The sequence below is a fragment of the Rhinolophus ferrumequinum genome, chromosome 3, assembly GCF_004115265.2.
Source record: "Rhinolophus ferrumequinum isolate MPI-CBG mRhiFer1 chromosome 3, mRhiFer1_v1.p, whole genome shotgun sequence".
In the NCBI taxonomy this organism is placed as follows: Eukaryota; Metazoa; Chordata; class Mammalia; order Chiroptera; family Rhinolophidae; genus Rhinolophus; species Rhinolophus ferrumequinum.
Genome location: NC_046286.1, coordinates 46,089,518 through 46,110,180, shown reverse-complemented (window position 1 = coordinate 46,110,180; position 20,663 = coordinate 46,089,518). Strand labels below are relative to the sequence as shown.

At 40.4% G+C, this 20,663-nt stretch overlaps 1 protein-coding gene and 1 non-coding gene across 3 annotated transcripts in view; one reads left to right on the top strand and one right to left on the bottom strand.

The window, feature by feature from the left end:
* ANKRD6 (ankyrin repeat domain 6) overlaps positions 1–17,679 on the bottom strand; it is a 168,095-nt gene extending 150,416 nt beyond the window's left edge. For both annotated transcript variants that reach the window (XM_033102734.1, XM_033102739.1), the window contains exon 1: positions 17,482–17,679. The gene's annotated coding sequence lies outside the window, so the exon portion shown is untranslated. The remainder of the gene's footprint in view (positions 1–17,481) is intronic.
* Positions 662–773, top strand: LOC117020957 (U6 spliceosomal RNA). The gene has a single exon (XR_004422781.1). It is a non-coding gene; the product is annotated as a U6 spliceosomal RNA (small nuclear RNA).
* Positions 17,680–20,663: the final 2,984 nt, after the last annotated feature.

The following is a 20,663-nucleotide window of genomic DNA, read 5'->3' as shown; positions in this document are numbered from 1 at the left end:
ACAAGGCTGCTCAGATAGATGAATGATCCTTAGTGAAAGTTGAAATAGTAGCTGGAGGACTAGACCAAGAATGGACATTGCAGAGTCCAGTTCTCTGGGACAGGACTAATAAGTGGGTCCTTTGATTAACCTGAAACTCATCTGACTTATTGCTGGATTTGTGGAAACTGAGGCGATGAACTTAAAGACACGGTAATTTGGAAAAACAGACTATCGGAAAAAGGAAAGACAAATGAGGATGAACTCTGTGAACCACCAGGACATGCAATATCTACATTTCCAGGAGTATACACCCTCCCAGATTGCCCTTGGTTGCTCTGCCACCACTCTTTTCAATTCAAAGGGTAGACCGAAGGTTGGCCGCAGAAGTAGCTGCCCATGGTGCTGAACCCCAGGGCACACCGCAGGCCAAGAACTAGGCAAGGATGTAGCCCCTCGGTGGAATTGCACATACACTCTACTCCGCCATAAAATTAGAGCTCGAAATCATCACCAGTTTTTCCCCATAATTTTCATATGTTAGCCTCACCATTAAAATAGGGTAATTAAAAATCTCTTTTTCATATAGCAGACTAAGAAACTGAGAAAAATAGTTCAATTAATTTATTAGGGTTCACTCAGAAAACTTCAGCATTAATAACTTTAGCCTGTGAGTCACACTATTTCCTAGTAACATAAACCAAAATTCTTACTGCCTTGGAACGATACAGAGAAGATTAGCATGGCCCCTGAGCAAGGGTGACACGGAAATTCGTGAAGCGTTCCATATATTTTTTTAAATTAATTAATTAAATAAATAAATAAATAAATAAATAAATAAATAAATAAATAAATAAATTCTTACTGCCACATTTTAGAGTTCAGGATCCACCATTTAAGACCAGTATCTCAAATGATAAAGCTGAACAGAAATCTACTAACAGATAAATATATATATTTGGATTTGTAAAATGCTCTTAGTCAGACATAGAGACTGAACATAAAAAGTTACCTTGAAAATTCTTAGAAATATTAGCTCACTGAGTGTGAAGAAGAAAATTAATTTAATTTTTGACATGTGTAATTTTGATGACGTGCATGTGAAGTATGCAAGCATTTGAAGCCAGCCACTTGCAAACAGGTTTCTTTTTACCTATCCAATTTATGGCAGCCAGTCCCAAGATGGCTCCCATTAATTCATACCCCCTACTGTTCACGCCCTATGGAGTCCCACTCCACAGTGAATCAAGGCTGGATCTGCGTGACCAACAGAACATGGTGAAAGTGACAATGCATAGCAGCTTCTGTCTTGGCCTCTTGTATCACTCACTCAAGAGGAAACCAGCTGCCATGCCATAAGGATGTTCAAGCAGACATGGGGAAAGGAACTGAGAGGTCTCCCCCCAGCGGCCACCGCCAACATGCCAGCCATGTGAATGAGACATCTTAGAAGTGAATCCTCTTGCCCCAGTCAAGCTTTCAGATGACTGCAGCTCCAGCTTGCATTTGACTGCAATCTCTTTGAAAGACCAGAGTCAGAAACTCTCAGTTGTGTCACTGTCTATTTCCTAACTGACAGACTGTGAGAGATAATAAACAAGTACTGCTGTTTTAAGCTGCCAAGTTCTGGGATGCTTTCTTATAAAGCCTTCGTAACTAGGACATAATTTTACCCAACATAATCCGGGCCTAACCTTCAGCAGTGAATGATCCTGACTCTTGAATAGAAAGTTTATGTGACTGTGGTTTATGTTTTATGTCACTAATGGTCAAACAGCCTAACTATTTTGACAGATAAGTAGTAAAGAAAAGAAATTTTCTTTACTACACACCAAAATTCATATGTTGATGCTCTAACACCCAGTACCTAGGAATATAACTATATTTGGAGAGAGGGCCTTTAAAGAGGTAATTACATTAAAAAGAGGCTGTTAAGGTAGGCCCTAACCCAATAGGACGGTGTCCTTATAATGAGAGAAAGATACACCAAGAACGCATGCACACAGAGGAACCACCATGTGATAACACAGGGAGAAGGCGACCATCTGCAAGTCAAGGACAGAGGCCTCAGAAGAAACCAAACCTGCCAACACCTTGATCTGGGACGTCCAGCCTCCCGAACGGTGAGAAAACAAATTTTTGTTGTTTAAGCGACCTATTCGATGGTACTTTGTTATGGCAGCCCTGGCAAGCTAATTCAAAAAGGCGGCCCATCGATTCAAAAAAAAAAAAAAAAAAAAAAAAAAAGACTTAGAATACATAACAAAAACATTTGCGGAACAACACTTAATCATGGTGACTGAAGATGCATACTTGGGTCACAATTACAAAATACAAGGAAATGATTACTATAAAAGTTAGAATAACACAGGCGGTCTTCACTTTACATCGCTCTAGCACATACAATTTCAGTTCTCACAGTTTAGCTCATTACACCATTCCTCCAACAACATGGTTCAAATTTCACTGACCACAGTGTACTAATTTTGAGAAACTACATAAAGTACAAACCTCACTAACTGCTCTTCAGACAACAAATCACTAGGTAATTAATAGACGTGCATCATGATCAGTGACCAAGCACATTACTTTCTTCAAAGTCTGTCAGTGGTCAGTCACTCCTCATCTGCTACTCAGTTCACACACAGACAAAAACCACATATTTGTGCTGCCTCCGTGTCTCCCAGTGAAAAACCCACATACTATTTTACCCAAATGAACAATTGAAAGAGGAAACTGGGCAACAAAGAAAGTGCAGTGAAGAAATGGAAAGTCGTAACATTGGAAGTCAACTTTGAATAGAATGGAATGGAGTGATAGAAGAAATAGCTGACCCGGGGTATGCTGACACTGTTACCACTTGAAAATGCTACCTGTGCAGCCCTAGGAACTTAACAAAGGAACCTCATTGACATAAATGAGAAAAAGTGGTTGAGATGAAAAGGATGAAGAGATGATACCAGCAAAAACTTCTCATTAAAGGAACTCTTGGAGATAATTCTCAACATGGAAAGCACAAAAGATAAAATGTGGGAAACTGATGCAATCTTCAAAAGGACTCTGAAAAATTCATCGATGCATAGGAAAGATGCTTGCTCTATATCATCAGATAGAGGACAGGAAGGCAAACGCTATTGAAACTCTTGATACGTTTGTACAGAGAAATGAAGTTTAATCCTCATTGTTGCTAATGGTTTAAATGACAGTATACTAAATTGTATTATTTTTTCATTTCCCTATACAATTATAACAGTAAGAGTATTTAATGTGTTGACAAAATGTTTAAAGGTCTCAGAACAATTGCAGTTTCTCCCACTGATCATTAGGGTAGCTTATCAGGGTTTCAGCGTGCACCATTATCTTCACAGTATCTCAACACCGTGCAAAGTGAGCACTGCCTGCAGTTACTTTGCAAGGAGGGAGGGAGTTAGATTGAGATGTGACACAAGGATGAGCTTCTAAGGTAACCGGCAAAGTTCCACTTCCTGAGCAGTGTGGCAGGTATAAAGGTATCTGCCTTATAATGATTTTAAGTTAAAAAAAAAGTTTCTGTGACTTAAATCCATGAGAGCGGGGGACTAGTCAATGAGGACCCATCTGTGGTCACCTTTCCAAGAGAAAAGGAAAAAAAAGCCACAGAGGTAGGAAAGTGACTTGGCAGAGGGCACAAAGGCTGCTGTCAGACAGGAAACCAGAACCCAGGCCGTCCTGGCAGCCAGGTCTGCACTCCTCTTTTTACAGCCTGCCAATCTCCCATGAAACAGACTCCCCCTGAAGGGCATCTTTATTGTCCATTTCCAAGAAAGGTAATTCAGCTACGTTTGAATGTGGAGGCCTGGGGTTTTAAGCTATATTGCTTCAAGCGAATCAGAAAGCAAAAGGCAAATAAATAGGGAGGCCAAGAGTCATCGATCTTAAAACATTTTTCCTAAGTTATTTTTGAGGTGGAAAGATTAGGCTTTGCAGAGAGGAGTAATTCTGTGAGGCCATGACAGCACTGCCATGAATTTATAAGAAGTATGTTACAATCAGTACTTGGCCCTTCCTTCTAGATTGAGCACTATAACATAACATTTCCCCCCGTGCTTAAATACTCGAATGCCCTCTGATGTCACTTTTTTCATACAAACTCCATCATGGCTTCCATTTGCTTCCTGATTTGGGGAACATTCTTTCTCTCCACTTTATACACAGCTTTCATTAACACTAACAAGTACACCTTATATAACGGGGCTCTTAATTTCCATCCAATTTAGTTGGCTAGTAAATTCAGAACAAATACTAAAAGTCTCTGACGACTTATTCTCTTACTCTCAAAGTAAACGTCCCTGACATGATGGTAATTTCAAGACTGGGGATAGAGGGGCATAATAAAAAAACAGCGCAGAAGTCCTAGAGCAAAATCTGATACAATATTTTATGTTCTATTTTTAGATGCACAAAAACAAGGTCACTTTTGATACAGTCAATTATAAGCACAGTGTTAGTGTTTTTGAGTCTTTAAATACCAAGAGAAATAATGTGAATTAGTGAATTTAGCATTTAAAGACAGAAATGCACTGAGCATCAAGACAATTAGTTTTTGGTATATCAAAATAATGGTTATTATTATAAAACTATTATTAATTATAAAAATATATGTGAGGGGAAGGAATGATCTAGAACTATCATTTTAATAACAACAGAATAGGACAGTTTACTTCACAATATTTGGAGAATGTGTTCCGCAATGGTATTCCTACCTTCCTGGCAACGATGGGCTCCTGTAAAGAGGGTATACTTTGAATTTTAGTAATTCTAATCATATATTAAACATACTGAGCCTAAGGGAACTCACTATTTAAAGGAATCCATTGATAATCTTATATAAGATATTTTGAAATGTTTTTTAAATCAGTTTCCCTAGATGTCTGCCAACAGGAAGGTATCTAATTAGCTATAAGTCCTTCATTGGATGACAAAGTATTTACTTACATTTCAAAGTACAAAATAGCATGGCTTACATCCAATCAAACATCCAGATTTTATTTCAGCAGGGTGGCAAACATGGAAAATGTTTAAAGGCACCTAATCCTGTTTTAAAACAGTGCTCTGGATAGCAGCAACATATGTCCACTCATATTAAGTACTGAGGTACTTTTATTCTTCCTTCAAATTCGTACTTTTATTTTTTTGCTTTTGGAGCTTCTTGGGTTGGGGGGGGGTCCTCACTTTTTTCCATATTGTTTAAAAACCCACCAGGTGCCAGGGGATTTTACTATTATTCAATAGGGGTTTTGCAGCTCTTTAGTAAGTTTTTGAATAGCCAATGGAGGGAAACAAAGGTTTCAGTGAGTAAGCCATCCATTAAGTATTGCAGTAACCCAGGATAATACATTCTGGAGAGTAAGGAAATTGTGAACAATTAAATAAATATCCATTCTTAAAGCACATATACAGCACCAGGACTTATGAAGTACGATCACAAAATACAGTGAATGTTTAAATTAAAAAAAAATTATTACAGTAAAAGACACATTGCCATTAACAACCTCGAAATACCCCCGCCCGCTCTCTTTGAACACACTTATCCCACTGTTCTTGCCACTTTCTGAAGCAGTTCTGCAAGTCCTCTTTCGTGATGGTCTTTAGTTGTGCTGTCGTGGCTGCCTCCATGTCCTGAATCGATTCAAAAAGTTTTCCTTTTATGGTCATTTTGACTTCGAGGAAGAGCCAGAAGTCACATGGTGCCAGATCCAGTGAATAGGGTGGATGAGGACACACCGTAATGGTTTTATTTGACAGAAATTCCCGTATCAGAAGTGATAGTGACACAGAGCATTGTAATGATGGAGGATGATTTACGACACACTTTAAAACTCGCCTGCTCTCAACCGTAGCTCACAGCCAACTGACTGCACTGAACAAGTTGAAACTTATCATACACTAAGGTTTGACGCACCACTTCCCATAGTGAAGATCCCTGCCTTTATGATGGATGGCACTTGGTCGCAGCATTCACCATATTTTTCAATCACAATGGAAAGGCTCCATGTCACACATCACTTCTGGTATATGGCAATTTCTGTCAAATAAAAACATTATAGTGTGTCCTCATCCACCTTATTCACTGGTAGTTTTATTATCCCCACTATGATGGTGAGGTAACTGTGGGCCAGAGATTAAGTAAATCCTAGCCAGGAGCAGAGTTACTCTCAAACCAAGTAATGCTAATTTTAAGTCGAGTGAAGGGGCTGGCAAACAATTTCTGTAAAGGAACAGATAAATATATTAGGTGTTGTGGGCCACATGGCCTCTCTGACAACTACTCAACCCTGTCAGCATAATGTGAAAGCAGCCACAGACAGTATGTAAATGAATAAATATGGCTGTGTTCTAACAAAACTTTATATCCAAAAACAGCAGTGGGCTAGATTTGGCCCATGACTATAATTTACAGAACTTTGGTCTAGTGAATCTTTAATTCTAACATGAAATATAACTTTAAAAAAAAAATAGGACTTAAAAGATGGTAAATATTAATTATTTGGGCCCTTTCCTTGGGTAGAACAGCCCAATCTCAACTAGTAATGGATAAATGAACCACTATAGTTAGCATACACAAATAAAGCTGTGGACCACTTTTCATGACTCCAGCTGGGTACTGAGATCTTTCACATGATCTTTTTTTAATCCCTCAATATGTTCCATTTGTAGCTGTCAGATGCTGGATGTAGCCAAAGAGTGCCCTTCTAGGCACAAATTTACTTCAAGTAAATAGATAAATAGATCCGAATCTTACAACTTTAGTTTCCCTTAAGAGTAAATAAGTAAAAGTGACATATACATTTTGTGATTTTGTAATACATTCCAAAGTGAAGACATTTTTTTTTTTTGGAAGGGAAGTTTCACATGCCTACTGCCAGCAGCTTAAAGTCGTTTTAAACTGTTAAAACAGTTCACAAAGCTGATAAGACATGCATATTCTTGTTCTTTGCTAATCTTCCACTGTTCCATCTTTCTCAAATATACAATTCTCTACATGGTTGGATGACTCTGAGTAAATCAAATATGCTTCATTCCCTAACAAATGTATGAACCTTAGATGGCTTAATCCCATTTTTATTTGCTCACACAGCAATTACGGTATAATTGTTTCCTGTATGGAGGTACCATCCACACCTTACACTACAAAGACATAATACTTTAGGTACTGATGTCTGTAAAGTGAGAAATAAATTACATGAAGGCAGTTACTCGTAACTGATCAGTAAAAAGACGAGCACATTGGTATAAAGATGGCTACTTATCAACCAAAGAATTCAGTTCCCCTCCAAGGTAAAGGCTTATTTCTCAGAAGCAGCTGTCCAGCCAGGAACTACATTTTGCAGCCTCCTTAAATCGAGGTGGGGCTATGAACTGGTTCTGGACAATGGAATGTGAGCAGAAGTGATGTTTTCACTTGCTGGTGGAGGTAGTTAATCTGCTTTGCCTTTTCCATACTCTGTTCCCTCTTGTAGTGACACTGGAGACACCATGTTGAAGATGGTGGCATCACAAGATGGAAGGATCTTTTTTCATCCCTGAGTCACTTGAAGAAAAGCTAACTAGGAGAGCTGCCCAACCAGAAATAACAGATTTAAACTTGTATGAGCTGCAAATAAACTTTCACTAGATTAAGTCACTGAGATTTGGAGATATTTGTTATAGCAGTTAGCCAACCTTAACAGAATATATTTGAATTGGATAAAAGGGTTAAATTATGATTAATTAAAGGGTTGCTAAGCGGAATGCAAATATTGAGGAGTCATATGTATAAGAAAAAAAAGTTACAATTTTAACCATTTACGCAATTGATTAATATGAGTTAAGAGCCAGTCTGAGTGACTGGACGGCCCTATTTATTAAGTAAATTCTGATACTTAACATCTTTTACAATATATCAAGGCAATGGCTCACCTAAATCTTTGGATACTACACAAGGAAGAATGCATTGTATGACATATTTATAGTATAATTAAAACACAAATGCAAACCAGAAGATGATCTTAAAATTAAATCTGCATTTCACAAGGCAGAATTTACTGAACTTCAGTCATTCAGTACTACTTAATGAGTTTTTCCATAGCTGTGTATTATACCTCATGTATTATTTTCTTCCCATTTTTCTGGCACCTAAGGAAGGTGGGGAGAGATGTGGCAGTTGTGAGACTGAGTCCTGCACAGAGACTTTAGTTCTCCATCTGCCCAACTGGGACCTCCAAGATAGTTTACTCTGGAGCTCCTCTGGCATTTGAAAATGGGTCCTGAAGTTTGTAGGGTACAGGTGAATGGCTGGAGCCTCTAAGGGAAAAAAACTGTTCAGGCTTATCCCAAGTTTGAGCAGAAAGAAAGCCTCTGGAGGTTGGTAGGTAAAAAGACACACCAGATAATGGAAAGCAGCTAAGATACCCAAGTAAAGACGCCATAATGGGATGGATAGAGCTCTGTAAACAGTATTTTCTTGTGCTTACGAGCTTTTTTTGCATATATTTAAGAGGGAAGATATTGATACAGGATGTCTTCCCTCTCAAATATACATATAAGCATTCACTTAAATACTTATACCTAAATTCTGGCAGCTCTTAGAGTATCTGTAGCCCACCAATGAACACCAGATTAAGAATTCCTATTTCAGTGGAAGATTTAATAGCCGCATTTCGGGTTGGTATAGGAACCTACTAATAAATAATGCAGATACTTCCATATGCAAGAGAGAATACAGCGATTTCTTGCATGGCTTCTCCAATGACTGGAGATGAGCAGAAGGAAGGAAAGAGAGGTACTAATGTCACCCCTCAGCCTTTCTGGCCATCCTGCACTATCCCTAACTTCAGTGCCTTGGTACAGTCCAGCAGTGGGGCACCATCAATGGAATTCTTTTTAACAGGGAAACTATATTTTGAAATAATATTAATCTCACACAGAAGTTGCAAAAATAGCACATGAACCAAAAAACACATTATGCTAAGTGAAAGAAGGTAGTCACCAGAAGACAAATATTATATGATTCCACTTATATGAGGCATCTAGAGTAGTCACAGTGGTTAAAACAGAGAAAGTAGAATAGTGGTTACCAGGAGCTGGGGGGAGAACGGCTTGGGGGGGTTATTGTTCAATGGGTACAGAGTTTCAGAGAACAAGTTCTGGAGATGGTTACACAGTATCGTGAATGTAATTCATGCCAGTGAACTGCATACTTAAAAATTATTAGAATGGTAAATGTTGTTATATATATTTTATCACAAGAAAAACAGTACAGAGAGTTCCCGTGTACTCTATCTCCCAGTGATATATCCTCCATAGCCACAGCATAATTATCAAAACAAGGAAATGGGCATTGGTATAATATATTAACTAAACTAGAGACCTTATTTGGATTTTGCTTTTTCCATGCATTTACTCTGCATATGTGTGCAGTTCTATAAATGTTATCACATATATAGATTTATGTAACCACCTCCACAATCATGGTACAAAACTATTTCAAATCCCCATTTTACAGATAAGGAAATTAAGGCATAATGAAGTTAAGTAAATTGTCAAAATTTTTACAACCAATAGGTGGCAGAGCCAGGCGTCACAACCAGTAAGATCAGCTCTGGAACAAACTGATGGTTACCAGATGGGAGGAGGGTTGGGGGGCTGGGTAAAAAAAGGTTAAATGATTAAGAAATACATATTGGCAGTTACACAACAGTCACGGGGATGTAAAGTACAGCATAGGGAATATAGTCAATAATATTATAGTAACTATGTACTGTGTCAAGTGGGTACTAGACTTATCAGAGGGAATCACGTTGTAAGTTATATAAATGTCTAACCATTATGCTGTACATCTGAAACTAATATAATATTATATGTCAACTATAGTTGAATTTTTTTTAATTAAAAAACAATTTTTTTAAAAAAATAGATCAGCTCTGTAGCCCATGCCTCTTAACCAAAAGCGGCTATGAGTATTTACAGGGCATATTATCTAAGAGACTCAAATACATCCATATATACGCACTCAGGAAGTCTACTCGCTGGTACTTGGATATTTTATACTATATATGGCATAACATAAAATAGGATACAGTGCATCTCAGCATTCTACCCAAACTGGGTCAAATTCAGAATTTCATGCTGGAACTTGGCATTTTCTAGCTAGAAAATAAGTTTACAAACTAGCATGAGATATGTTATGCCTAACAAAGAGAAAGAAATAACTTTTAGTTTTGTGAAAAATCTGAATCGAAATTTTCAAAGTTGATGATTCATGACTTGGTTTATTTTTTATCCTCAGTAATAAACTCAAATCACTATTACATCAGCATGATAAAATAGGTCCATCTCATGTCATTATATTTTTACCTCTCATTCAGGAGATATTTTAGTTATTAGAACATCTAAATAATTCCACTATGGGAACAAAAACACATTTGACTAATACTGAATTTTCTTGTGTAATTTTTAAAACTTTTATCCTGATTTATTTACCTGATTATAAACTTAATGTATGGTCATTGCAGAAAGTCTCTAAAATTTTCATAAAGATGCAGAGAGGAAAAAGCCCCAGTACTCCTAAAACACCACCTCGAGGCAATTTCCTTGCATATCAGATTCCTATGGGACTTTCCTAGTTAGAACAAAATGCAGACATTTTTAAAAACTGAAAACTCGATTCACTGAACTAAGAATACAAACTTTCTGGGGGCAGCAAGTTAGCTCAGTAGGTTAGAGCATGGTGCTGGTAGCACCAACGTTGCCAGTTCAATCCCCGCACGGGCTACTGTGAGCTGCACCCTCCTTAAAAAAAAAAAAAAAAAAAAAAAAAGAATATAAATTTTCTGACCATGGAATCAAGTTTTTTAAAATAAAACGGTACTTTTGGTTTATATTCTAAAATGTGAATACACACATACAAAGTCTTAAAAGGACGCTACATAATAAGCTACTGATGTTCAGAATAAAAGGAAATCATCAGATTACATCAGGTTAACAATCTCATTAGTTCTCCTTGGTCCACAGACCATCAGGTTAATTCCAGGGCACCTGTCTCCAGCAGTATGGAAGAACAAGTGCTTCTTTTACACTGGGAGTCTATATCATTTCACAAAACTATACACTTTTTTAGTGAAGAGAAAACTGAGGCTCTGAGAAATTGTCTAGAGCTCCACAGTTAATCGGTGGCCAGGCCTGTGCCAAGTTTCCTGATTCCTAAGGCCCAGGATGCACTCGTCCATTTCCCACTGCCTTACCCAACCTGACCAGATAATGGAGAGTGGGGTTCCTAACGCTAACGTGGAAAAGGTCACAGACTCAAGAGAACTAAGTTCTATAGTCATCTTTCTTTTACCTCATATCTGCACAGAAAAATTGACTTTGTTCTTTTGTTTCCATTCATTTTGGAAACATTTCTCAAAGCATATGTCCTTTACAAAAACAAAAACAGACAAAAAAAATAGGCCTTGCTGGATTCTGTTTAGGTGTAAAGATCAGTTTACTTTGAGCTAACCCATTCTTGGTTAGTATTTGCTGATTTCCAATAAATTCACTTTTTCCCCCCAAGAATGTTTTTTACTATCATGGACAGAAATATTTCCATAATCTCCATTCTTGAACTGAGGACAAATCAGTGATGTAGAAAATGAGTTAAGTCCATTCAGCTGCCAATTAACTCCCAAATTTAGTTTTAAATGTTTTAATCCTTACATACCCTTTCCTAGTTTTATATGAAAATACCAAGAGTCAAGCATTTCCAAAAGCACTTTGTGCCTAGAATATCAGATTCTAATAGTTAAATCGCTGCTCAAACTTGGTCAGTTGTCTTTCCACTAGCAGACAAAAAGGGGGAAACAAATCATTTTAATCCATGTTTTATTACCTACAATGTAGTTTTGTACTTTATACCCTAAAATCATAAGATGTTGAGAATTAGATATAATTAGTCCAACCCAGGGAAAGGTTTGAAATTCTTACTTACTTTTTTTTAAAAGGAGCAATATGTTAAATAAAAATAATGCTGATAATTTATCTACGGGCATCAAATGGAAAAAAGAAAACAGTTTGTTAACAAGAATCACATAGTTTCTCCTACACACAAAAATATCCAAATTTTATAGAGGAAAAAGAAAAATAGTAGGAACCAAAACAAACAGATAAAAATTGTACCCACCCATATTTGTGTCAACTTGGAAGCATCACCTATGGTTCTGTATAGGCTTCCCAATGACAAAAAACTGAAGAGAGCAACAATAAAAATTAATAACTATACTAGGGAAACATTACTATTAAGTGTATTCTCACAGGTTGTTAAAATATCACCAGGTTCTAACTTAGGCTTGGGGTCTGGACATGTTTCCTAAAAGGCGCCATGACAGCCATGAGTGATATTGTCATTCAAGTCAGCCTTTCCTTGGAGGATTAACAAGTAGCACTTAATGATATGAAAGATCATGTGATGCTTAGCAGTTTAACAAAACTGTTTTCGTCTGCAAAGATTATCTGCCTCTCTGTGCTGTAAGTACCTGCATAGATGAAATCCGCTAGAAATGTTTTCAGGCCTATCACCCATATCCAAACTTCCCAAGGCATAAGACAATGTACCTTCCTCCTACAATCAGAAGCCCACTGGTCCAGGCTCAGGCCTCTCCCTTCAATCAGTTATGACCTCCTCCCCAAACCAGGGCACACACAGGCAAGTGAAAACGAGCACTCCCACAACAGTCTGAAAAATCAACAAGTGCCACAGTGGTACACCAGAGTTTGCTGTTTGAAAAATGATATATCATTTTATGTCAACTTCGTAATTTATTTGCTAAGATTGAGATTTCAGGCACTGACTATTCTTAAATAGGGGCAATGATATATACCTATTACAGGACATTTCTTTAGCACTATTTAACAATCATGAAATAGTTACAATTTCTTGAGACTGTTACATTCCGGGCCCTTTATAGATGATTCTATGTATATTATCTAGCTTAATCCTCTTACTGTCCCCAGGAGGAGGCTTTTGCCACTCCATTTTACATAGATGAGAAAACTAAGGCTTAGCTCAATACACAGAAGCTTAACCTGGGGCGATTTCAAGAAGGCCCTTTCCTTAGTAACTATTCTCTCCCCAGAAGGGGGTTTTACCTTAGACCAGGGGTGTCCAAACTGCGGCCCGCAGGCCAACTGCGGCCCGCAATCCATTTTATATTGGCCCACAGCAAATTCCAAAAATATATTTAGTTTACTTTAATAAACCAGGTGAGGCAATACGTACTTCACCTCGAGTGAGTGGCCCTGCTGTTTGTGTATTTTACCGCATATGGCGCTTGGTGAAAAACGTAGAAAAAAGTTTGGACACCCAGCCTTAGACCAACAATTCCCAAACTGTACACCAGTACTCCGGGTGCTGTAGCAAATTCAAAGGGAAAACTTACGATATTTGAAAATTTCCAGGGAAACATACATAGTGTATGTAACATGTTGGACACTCTGATTCTACAAGCTGGAGGTACCGTGTTTCCCCGAAAATAAGATCTTGCCAGACAATCAGCTCTAATGCCTTTTGGAGCAAAAATTAATATAAGACCCGGTCTTATATTAGTCTGGCTAGGTCTTATTTTCGGGGAAACATGGTAGTTCAGTCTCTACATTAGATTGCAATTACATTCCTATCAATGACATCATATCTTTTATTTTTATATATAAATTTTATTGGGGAATATTGGGGAACAGTGTGTTTCTCCAGGGCCCATCAGCTCCACATCATTGTCCTTCAATCTAGTTGTGGAGGACGCAGCTCAGCTCCAAGTCCAGTCGCCATTTTCAATCTTTAGTTTCCCGGGGCGCAGCCCACCATCCCATGTGGGAATTTAAGTGGCAACCTTGTTGTTGAGAGCTCGCGCTCTAACCAACTGAGCCATCCGGCTGCCCCTCCAGCAGCTCAGGGGCAGCTTGCTGTCTTCAATCTAGTTGTGGAGGGCGCAGCTCACTGGCCCATGTGGGAATCCAACCGGCAACCCTGTTGTTCAGAGCTCACTCTCTAACCAACTGAGCCATCCGGCTGCCCAATGACATCATATCTTTGCAAAGCTTGGGCTTCCAGTGGTTGCTGTGATAAAAAGCAAGTGCTGCAGAAAAATTAATGAGACAGGAAATGAGAGTGGTGGTATCCAATCTGATCCCAAGATTTGAGAAATAGTATAGGCACATGCATCCTGTTTATAACTGTGGTTATTTAAGAATGATATAAAAATATTTGTTCTCTCATTTTCTGTGTATTATTTTCTTCAAACAGCTTCTATGTTGTTAGGATATAAATGTTCATTACACTGTTTGAACCTAACTACTACTAACTACTTACTAGTTAGGGCAGTATGACAAAATACCAAAGGCATCACGAAACAAGTTTAGGAATCATTGCTTTAACAAAGAAGTGACAGTTGTGCAAGATTGATCAAGGAGAGCAGTGTGAAGAAATAACTTAAAACAAAGTCCATAACATAAACATCATAACCAGGAAAAGAAGAATTTGAGTTAAAACCATTTTTAAAGGTCACTCTCAATAAGCTTGATCCTTCAAATCCCATACAATGTCTCCTGGGTAATTCGTATTTTTTTAAAAACTTCTAAAACACACGCATGAAAATTACTGTTTTCAATTCTCAGGGATTCAAGCAAAGCTTTTAAAATTATAGCCTCCAAGCTATGTTGGAAGAGACCAGGCCTCCCCTACAAAGACAGAACACAACCAGGGAGCCTGTGCCAAAGAAAGGGGGAGCAGGGGCTTGAGAGAGAGAGACTGTCCCATCCCAGCACTTTGATACTTTCAGCTTTTTTGTGGTTTCTATTTTACTTTCATTATCTTGCTTTTAAGTTCTATAAGAATGCTCCAGGTTATTGTGGAACTGCTTCTTTGGAAACTTTCCTTCCACAGAATTTTTTATATGTCAACTAATGGCTGCTGGTGCCAATTCAACAACCAACAGGCATCCCCAATTTGAGGTGCTTCTGATTTGGGGTGTGGTGAAGAAGGAAACTTTATTCAGTGCAAACAGCTCAACTGTGATACAGCACAGCTGTGAAAACAGCATGGTTGTGGAACGGCTCAATATGAAAGTGTCACAGCTCAATTATGAAACAGCATGGCTGGAGAAGGCAGCCCTGGGGCAGGGCTCCTCCCTGGGTAGACAGCTCTGCTGTGTCTACCTGCTGTGCTGTGCCCTGGTGAGATGACTTGGGGGGAATGCAGTCTTCAGTGGATAGGTAAAGTGTGCTCTCAGCCAGAGAAGAGCTGACTTATACAGAGGGAAGTCCCTGCCCCTGGTCCATGACTGGTCCATCTTCATGCAAATGAGGACTCCAAATTCTCACAGTTTGATTGGTCCAAAAAGCACTGTCCTGATTGGTTAAAATGGAGCTGCTCTGATTGGTCAGTGAAGATAGTAATGTGGATACAGCTGTGCAGCTCCAATGAGATGGGGAAAGTGTCAGTCCTATTGGTTGAAATACGATTCCAGGAACTCCTTTATAAGGGTTGGCTCAGATGGCAGGAATACAGTGCAGGCAGGCAGTTCAGTACAGAAGGCAAACAGTTTTATGCAGGTTTCTCCCTGAAGCACAGCTTGCATGAGAAGCCCATTTAAAAACAGTCACAAGGCTCTGTTTTTAAATTTGAGTCCAGTTAGCCATCAGGAATCCTTCTTGGTAGTTATCTTCTTTCTCCAGGTCAACACATATAAAATGTTAAGTGGGGGTACGGGGTGCTCCAACATCCTGGGGATGCTCTAGTTCTTCAGCTGGGTAATGGGTACTTGGGTGTGTGTTCTGTTCTTATTCTTTAAATTGTACCTCTAAGTTTTATACTTTCTGAATGTATGTTTCACAGTGGCTGCATCAGAATTTCTACATGGGAAGGCCTTGGGAGTTGGAAGTGTGCCTTCTAAGCAGAACTGGATCACAAGCCATCTGCTTTACTTGAGTATATGCTTATCTGGAGCTTTGGAGAGGTTGGCGAGTCTCAGTAAGAAGGTAAGGTTATTTTTTGGTGCTACCACCAACAAATAAGGAGTTAACAAATTAGCATTTCTTAATCACTCTTGATTTATACCTCCCAACAACACACAAGTAGCTGTTTTTTGGTCTGTTTTATTCCTCTTCACCTCTCTTATACTCTCCCCACTTAGACCTAAAGGACAGAAAACTTCACATTTTAATTTATAACCTAATTTTAAAAAAATTCTTCGTTTACCATATGCTAAGCACTTGCTAGGTAGGCTAGAAGCTAAACATATAGAGTTGCACCTACTAAGTGTGAGAACAATAGGTTGCTATTGCTATTTTAAGCATGGGAGACCTCACCTCAGGGACAATCAGTACAGTGTGGGACCATGGACCCAGGTGTCTGTCTGCATTACCTAAGCGCTTTCCACTTAGATTAACTACGCATGAATATCATTATCCAATAGGTTCACAAAAAAGATAGCTAACGTTCAAGAGCATCATGCCAAGTATTTTACTAGCATCATTTTATTTCCACAACAATACTACCAGGTTATGTATAATACACCCAGTTTACTGTTCTAAAACCTAAGGTTCAAAAAAGTGGGTTTTGCAAAGTCACACACCTAACAAGTAGTGGCATCAAGACTCAATCTCATGACCCCAAAGCAGATCTCTTAGATCTCTTAACCACCGCTTGAACCATCTCACTGTGCTTCTGGGAAAACGTTCTCCACCAGCTTTACGGAACTGAAGTCCCTCTTCGGTCACAAATAATGCTCACTTCCCCTCCAGTCCCCCAAATCTACCGGAAGTACCACACTGAAATTCCCAACACAAGTGTCCGTAAACTGATATCTGAACTCAAACCAAACAACGTGCTCTCTTCCTCGGGCCCCGGAGATGCCACTTGCTAACTCTATAAAGCTTAATTCCAACCTGAGCAGCCCCCGCTCTTCCACGCCTGCACCCCCTTGGTGAAGGGAAGGGAGGCAGACTGCTGGTGCGTCCAAGCCTAGCCTGGTCACTTGGAGGCCGGCCCGAAGGCCAGGGGACGGCAGGGTGCGCTAGGCGACAAGAGGGGACCCTCCTCTGCGCCCGCAGATTGGGTCTGGGAGTAATACCTGGTGACATCCGGCAACCCTATCACCAGCATCACCACCACCACTTTCTTCAAACTCTTTGAGCTCACTGGAGAAATAGGAGGGGGACGAGCAAAGACGAGAAAGTTCTCTGCCCTCACCCCCTTCAAAGTTCTATATTCTAGGGAGGCAACTGAAGCAAAGCGTTAAGAGAGGTGCTTCAGGATGACCCCCCTCCCCGCACCCCTCCGGCCCCGGCTTTCCCAGAGGCCGCAGGAAAGGGGGCAACGCGCTCTGTCTGGGTCTCCTCCCCGAGCAAACACGATCTAGGGGCGCCGAAAGAGGAGCGTCCCCATTCCCGACGTCGTCCTCCCAGATCAGAGGTTTGCCGGGGTGTGGGGGGCGCCGGCCCTCAGCACCCTACCTTTCTCTCCCGCGCTGGACGTCCGCGCCGCAGGAACCGATGCAGGGGACCCGGTGGAGGGCGAAGAAAGACGATGGGGACGGCCTCCTGCTGACTCCGGCGGCCCCTGGGCCTCGGCGCTACCCAGCGCCGCCGCCTCCAGCCGCCCGCTTGCCAGGCTGCGCTCCTCGCTCCCGCAGGTAACCTGTGGCCGAGCCGCCTCGCCCGCCGCCCGCAGGGCCCTGCGCCCCGCCCCTTCCGCGGCTGCTAAACTGGGGCCGCAGCGCCCCGCAGCGGCCGGCGGGGCCCGGTGGGGGCCGGGGGAGCTGGGGCCCTGAGGCCCTGGGGCTATCCCTGGTCTGCAGTCCGCTGGCAGCTGGGGCCGCTGTCCCTTCTGCCCCAGCCTGAGAGGCCTCCTTCGCAGGGTGGGAGGAAAGGGGGCGGTGGTGGGGTGAGGTGTTCCGGGCGCAGGAGTTGCCTGGGGGTGTATTGGAGGGTAGGGGAACTGGGAGAAGAAACCATCCTTCAACCGGGGACCAAGTAGGTATGTCAGTGTACCTGTAGTTCACTTAACTGGAGTCTCAATGGAAGTGAACAACAATGCGAGTGATCCAGAGAGCTGGGAGGGAAAGGCAGCCTTTATTCCAAACAGCTAGTCTTTTAGCAGCTTGTGGGAACCATCCATATGAAACAGGCAAAATTGTTGAGCTTTCCTGACTCCTGTATTCAAAGCATACTTGACTATTATTAACTCCTCTGTCCTGTATTCAAAGCATACTTGACTACTATTAACTCCTCTGTTTTTGTCTGTTTTTCACGGTTACTTATTCAGTATCTAGAAGTATCCTGAACATAGTGAGCGCTCAATAAACTCTTGTTGAGTGAATGTATGAATGAATGAGAACTCATTCAACCTTTTCAAGAAACATGAGGGGTATCTGCTTTCCAAACACAGAGAGCTGGAACCCTAGAATGCAGTTTCAGTGGTATTTGAGATTTGGGACAAGCTTATTTTGAATCTGATTTTTCTTATCCCCTCTGAAATAGGCCTAGTTTCCAGATATATCTTAGGAGATGTATCTGGAAGTGAAATTGTTCGGTCTTACAGTAAGTACACGTATGTGTTCAAATTTACTAGGAAATGCCAAATTATTTTCTCCAGGGAGAAAGAATCATGATGATCCCTTTTGTTAAGATATCTGTCTCCCTCTCTCCTTCAGGGATCCTTAGGCAGGGGAAATCCAAACAGTCCCTACCCCATACCAGGAAAGGGTAAGTGATTGATTTTCCTCTACTCCTCCCCAACTCCCCTCAACCCCATAGTCAGAGCTGGTTTTACTCAGCAGAGTGTGAAACCTCTTTCTTGAGTGTCCTTTGGCCTTCTTCAGATTTGTTGCCATCCCTGTCACTCCCCAACTAGAGCTGTTAGGAAAACACTCCTTTTCCTGCCCATTAGTAGCTCTGGATTTCTCTGTAGGCAGGTCACCAAGGAGTTCAAGGTGAAACCCCGAAGTCAAGGTATGTATGCGTGACCTTTCAACCTGATATTTTCTTATACTTTTCCAGATTAAAGGGTTTTCTTAGCTAGTCCCTTGAATAAATTCCCAAAGATCTAGAGTGCTCCATTCCTGGAGGAGGCTTTTATAACATCACCATAAAGTTGCAATGAGATGGAGTTTTAAGTTACATTTATGGGCAGTCAGAGCAATCGCACATTAATTCTGCTGAAAGGAAAGAAAGCCCAAGCCAGCTGGTAAGATGTGTGAATGCTCCTGGGAGCTGACTGTTCTGCAGTTGTTCCCAGACCTTGATGAATGGGAATTCTTGGCAGGGGAACCTCACAAGAGCCAAAGCAAGCAGTGCATGAATGCTGCTTGGAGATCTTGCTTGCTTATCTCCAAGTGGGCACACAGTCTCTGGAGAACAAATGAAGTAAGATTCCTACACCTCCCTCTGTATGAGGAAAGCTCCCAGCCCACAGTTCCATTCTCACCCCACAGCTCAGTTCAATCACAGTCAGTCTCATAAATCCACCCTCCCACCCCCTTCTTCTGCCTCATGTGAAAGAAGTCTGCTTTGCCAATAATTTTAACTGCTTTGTGAGAATATAATCTCCAATTTCCAGCAACATTTCTTTGATGAGTTGACTACGTCAGCTATCGTTCATGTTGTTAGCTTCCATTCATCCTTCGACCCACCATTCTGGCTTCTATCCCTGCCACTCCTTGAAATTGCCGTTGCTAAGGCTTCCACTCAAGAAATCTTCTGTGTGCCCCTCCGTGATCATATCCTCCTTCTCCCCCAGAGGAAACCACCATCCGGAATTTTGTGGTAATAATTCTCTTATCATGAATATATGTAGTATCCCTAAACGCTACATTGTTCAATTTTGCCTGCTTTTGAGCTTTCCCATAAATGGAGTCATTCTCCCTGATTCCTATGCAACTTGCTTCTTTTGCTCAGCATTCTATCTCTGAGATTCAGCTATTCAATCTGTCTGCTATACAATATTTCATTGTAAGAAGATGCCACAATTTATCCAGTCTACTTTTGGACATTGAGTGGCTCTAGTTTTTGCTATTGCAACAATGTTGTTGGGAACATTCTTAAATATTTCTCCTGATGCATGTGTGCAAGAGTTCTTAGGAGATATATCTGGAAGTGAAATTGTTCGGTCTTAACAGTAAGTACACGTATGTGTTCAAATTTACTAGGAAATGCCAAATTATTTTCTAAACTGTTATATCAGTTTTCATTCCCATTAGCAGTATAGCAAAGTCCCTTTGCTCCACATCTGTGTCAATGCTTGTGTGTGTGTGTGTGTGTGTGTGTGTGAAATAATTTCTCATTAAAGTTGTAGTTTGTAGTTCCCCAATCACCAGTACAATAGAACATATTTAAGGTTTAAAAACTATTCTTATTTTCTCCTTAGTTAGTTAATGTCTTTTGCCCTGTCTCATGTGTTTTGAGATATCCTTCCTGACCCTGAGCATATAAAAATATTGTTCTCCCATATTCTTTTCTAAAAGTTTGAAAGTTTTGCCTTTCACATTTAAGTACACATTACATCTGAAATTTATTTCTCTTCTCATTTGCAATGCCAGAGCTACCTTATTATGGGTTTCATGTATATATGCGTCTGTTTATGTTTTCTTTTTTGTTCCTATCCTGAGCTAGTACCATACTGCCTGAAAATCTGTGGT